This window comes from Triticum dicoccoides, chromosome 5B (assembly GCF_002162155.2).
Source record: "Triticum dicoccoides isolate Atlit2015 ecotype Zavitan chromosome 5B, WEW_v2.0, whole genome shotgun sequence".
NCBI lineage: Eukaryota > Viridiplantae > Streptophyta > Magnoliopsida > Poales > Poaceae > Triticum > Triticum dicoccoides.
In genome coordinates this window covers 350,554,041-350,558,911 of record NC_041389.1, presented here as the reverse complement: position 1 = coordinate 350,558,911, position 4,871 = coordinate 350,554,041, and positions in this window count along the sequence as shown.

Here is a 4,871-nt window from a genome sequence, read left to right as displayed (position 1 = left end):
TGGACCGAAAGGCCTCGAAAGTCAAGGTGGGTAGTCCCTTCGTCATAACATCGGCAAACTGCTGATCGGTGGGCACATGTAGACACGAACACGACCAAGTGCGATGTGCTCCCGAATAAAATGAATGTCGAGCTCAATATGCTTCGTCCGTCGGTGATGAACAGGGTTGGCAGCAAGGTAAACCGCGGAGACATTGTCACACAAGCGTAGCCTTGGTGACCACACATAACAACTCCTGAAGGAATTGTCGTAGCCAGGAGCACTCCACGACGGTGTTGGTCACAGCCCTGTATTCGGGCTCTGCGCTCGATCATGAGACCGTGGTTATCGTTTAGACAACCACGAAATCAGATAGGGCCCGAGGTAGACGCAGTAGCCGGAAGTGGAGCGATGAGTGTTGGGACACCCAGCCCAGTCGGTGTCGGAGTAGGCGACAAGGCTGGTGTTGGGTGATGCTGTCAAGGTGAGGCCCATATGTCGGTGTCCTGGATTCGGGGGTATCCAGTCTTGCCTGCCTGCGACCCACAACGTGGCTTCATTGACCAACACTGCAAGAACCTCGCGAGGGGCCAAGCCTCGCGAGGCGGACGATGCCAAGACCCCCAAAGGAGTTGGCCTCCTCAGTAGGGCTCCTGAGGGGCGGAGAGTTCTATGCAGCTACCTCACGAGGTTCAGCTGATGTGAGCCATGATGACCAAGGCCGGGCGGGCACCAGGCGGGCGCAGAGCGCAGGTTTTCTCTTTGGTGCAAGGGAGGCAAGCCACAAGCGCGGAGTCCCGAGGAATCAGCCATAGGTTTCCATTCTGGTGCAACAAGACAAGGACCGCCAGGACAGCAAGACGGAGGTCATCACCGAGCCCACCGCAGCGTCACGACCAGAGACTTTTCGCAGGCGAAGACTACTTTTGTCAGGATAAACTGTACTACTTGTCCCCTTTCAAATCCTGCCGTTGTGGAATCCCTTCCCGCTCATATTTGGGAAGAGGACCAAGGCCACTATATATAGGACTTAGCCACCACCATAGTGGGGAGAGATCCATTCCGACCCGAGCACCACACTAGCTCAAGAACACCTCACCTCCTGAGGCATGTTCATCCTTGTACTAGTTCATCCATAGCCCCTCGAGGCAATCCACCACACCACACTGGATTAGGGTATTACACCAGAACGGTGGCCCGAACCAGTATAAATCTCTGCGTCTTTGTGTCTCTATGGGCTCGATGCGCTAGGCTAGGGAGGATCGCGAGTAGGCAGGCTGGGCAGGTTGAGATCTCCGCACGTACACTAGAGTTCGAACCTCTCAAGGGTTGCCGGATCCCTAAATCCGACATTTAGTGCGCTAGGTAGGGGTGCGTCGGATATCCTCTTCCATCGACCAGTCCTCCTCCGCTCCACCGAGGCCATGGCCGACGCCATGAGAGCCCACGTCGAGCATTGGGTCGTCCAGACCTCCTCGATAGCACCCACCAGCAAGGAAGACCTCCACTCTGCCCTGCTCGCGGCCCGCGTTCATCCGGGGGCGCGTGGTGCAGCCTTATCCTCTGGCGCCGCGCCGCAGCCGCGTGATCTGCGAACTACGCTGCATCAACTGCTCCGCACTCGCGCAGGGAACAAGCAAACATGCGGGTAGCGGTCATCGTGGCCCGTGAGCTCCTGCGGTGCAGGTTGCTTGAGAGGGCACGACGCCTTGCTGGAACGGGTCGCTGAGCTGTTGGATGCGGCATGCAGGGGGCGGCACCGTTCTGCACCCTCCCCACATCACAGGTGATGGTGGGGGCGCGCGCTTATCCTCGGCACAACCGCGCGCCCCCTCCCAGGGGCCACGGAGAGCCTCTCGACACCGACCAGCATCATGGAGCAGCCCGCGCCGCCCAGAACATGCCCCCATGGTGCGGGACTGCTTCAAACGACACCACCAGGGGCCTCGCAGGAGTGCCGACCGCTGGCCAACAGGACCAAAGGATGGCAGAAGGGAGCGGGAGTGTTAGGCGGCCAGGCGGCGCCCCTGGTGCTAACAGCTTGGAAGCCTATGTTCCCGTCATGATGGATCCAAGGCATGCGCTAGGAGAGGGCCCCAGCCGATCCCCCACACCAGGCTGGGCGCTGGAAATACAAGTGGCCGAGCTCTCCTTCGAACCACCACAAAGCCCCGCCGACGTCCCCAACAGCGGCAGCCTTTGGGTACAGTTAATGCCGCAGGGGCACGCTTACACTGACCATGGATCACAGGTAAACCAAGACGCGGCGACCGCCAGGACCCTCAGGACGGCGGACCCTCCTCAGGAGCACAAAGGACGTTGGGAGCAGCGCGGGGGAAGCCCAACGGCAGGGCCCTCCTCGCGCTGGGTGGAGCAGGATCTAGCCTGGAGGTAGGTTCCCTGCCGGGAAGGCGCCGGCGAGCCCTTTCCCTCGGCAGGGGGCCTACGGTCGCCGAGGACGCCATCAACGTCCCCTTGGCCCCTTGGTCTTGTGCTGGTTTCCGGTCTCCCCAACGATGGTCAGGGGCGGCGCACGGCGGGGTCCTCGTCAGGCGACAAGAAGCAAGGATCCGGCCTATGAAGGTATCCACTCATGACACTCTCATGTATTAATGAGTGGGGCTGTACACGCCCCGGAGTCTACTGAGTGCCGCCCTGGGGCCTCATGGGGGCTCCCACCCACATCCTAGTGGAAGCACCATGCTTCGCGCTAGCCATCGACACTGTCCCCAATGACTATGCCCAGCCAGGGGAAGCACTTAGCTCCGTGCTGGTGAGAAGACCGAATACTGAAGACTGAAGACCAGTTAGGCGTCGGAAGTGGCCGCCTGCTTTTTGCCTCTCTTTTTGTACTTGCTTGCCGACTTTTTGAAGCAGTCTGTTTTCTGTGCGTTTATAAAATGGGGGGAGTTCTCTTTTCTCGTTCGTATCGCTCTCTTGCCTTCAGTTCTTGCGTTCTATTCTTGGAGCGCGTGACCGCTACCCTGCCCTCTAGCACCTCGTGAGCAGGGGGCTGGGTACGGTGTACGCGCTGGCACCGATCGCTCCCCTTGGGGGCTCGAAGGTGCGGCCGCTCCATGCGCCCACCTTGCCACAGTCTGGCAGTTGGCTCCTCACGAGGCACTCCATGGCAGGCCAGCAGGCCCCTCAAGAAGCACAGGGCCTCGCGAGCCAGCAGCAGGCTCGCCTCAGGAGAAGGGGCGCTACCGCGGCACCAGGCCTCACTCAGGACCCACGAAACAGAAGATAAGTCAAAAACAACTATCCCAATCAACGGCCCGCAGCCCCGCGGGGCCCCGCTCAGGGTGCTACTTCAAAAAGCATTAAGCAATCTCATACATCATAAGGGGCACCTCCTTTCCAAAATGCTCTCACAAGGATGCGCCCGAGTTTTCATACAGGTCAAAGCTAAAGAAACACGAGCCTAGCTGGACGCCCCCTCTTCATCACCTTCGTCCGCGCTGCTTGCGTCGAGGCTGTCGTCCACCTCGTCATCACCACACGCGCCAACTTCTCTAACCGCGATCACGACCGTGTCATCCTCCGGGGCGAATTCTGCTAACAAGGAATCCACGTGGTCATCTACTCATCCGGACAGGTTGTCCTGGACAATCGGAGGCACGGGGACCAACACAACATCGAAGTCAAAGTGGGGATCGTGGTTGAGGAGGTGGCTAAAGACACACGATAATGCACTCCCCAGAAGACCATGGCTCCTCTCCGCTACAAGCTCGTGAGACCTTGCAGCCCGACCCTCTAAGCGGGTCACGATGTCGGTGAAGAAGTTCAGGTGGGTGGCGTAGTCGTTCTCGTGCGGATGAGGATCGATCTCGTCGCAGATGGTGCCCAAGGCGGAATTAGCTCTGAGTTTGAGGCCCTGAAGCATCAAGGCGTGCTCGCGTTGCAGTGTCTGGCGGTGATTCACTTCGCCCACAGTCCTCTCTGCCAGGGAAGCGATGTCCTTGATCTGCTGCTGAGGAGAACACAGCTCGGCTCGGGCGGAGGCCAAGGTAGATTCAAAAGAAATCAGGGCTTCTCGAGCAGCGCTCTCACGCTGCTCCGCAGATTGCAGCTCAGTCCTCAGGCTGGAGGTCCGACCCTCAAGCTCAGCCTTGAGCAGCTCCAGGTCCAGGCGGTGTCCCTCAGCCAAAGCAGCACGTGCCTTCATCACCCTCTTCTCCACCTCCACCTAGACCTGAGCTTCTCAGGCGGCGACAACGTCCTCACCCACGGCGGCCTGTCGCTCCCTCATCCAGCCTCTCCAGCGCCAAGCTATGTTCCACGGCCTCCAGCGTCAAGTCCTCATGGCGCCTCAGGAGCTCCGCCTCGGCAAGGGCCACCTCACCTAGTGAGGAGGCTAGCAGGGCGCGACGCTCCTTGATTTCGTGCAGCAGGGCCGCATTCAAAGACAGAAGGTCTCGCTCTCGCTCCTCGGCCGCTTCGCGATGGCCGTTGGCTGCTTCGGCCTCCTCCATAGCGCGAGCGCAAGCTTCGCAAGGAGCGGTGAGCGAGGCATCCGCGCGTGCTTTGGCTTCGTGTCGCTGAAGCTTCCCAAGATTGATGGCCACCTTCAGCCGCTGTCATTCACCCTCCAAGCGGCAGTTCTCTGCCTCAAGCCTAGTGTCGATGTTGGTGAGCTCCCCGCCAAGATGGACCATCGCATGCATCGCTTCGTCGAAGAACCCAAAGCGCATCGCGCTACGCCCACGAGAAAACGCGAGCTCATCGCCAAGATCTCCATCGACTTCGGAAGTCGCGTGGGAGGCGCTGGGTGCTCCGCTAGTCGCCGGTCGGGGGATGGATGGCGTAGCCTCGCAGCTTGAAGACGAAGGCTGCCCAGAAGACACCCCCTGCTTGCAATGACAAGGGGGAGGATCACCGGCGCACCCTTC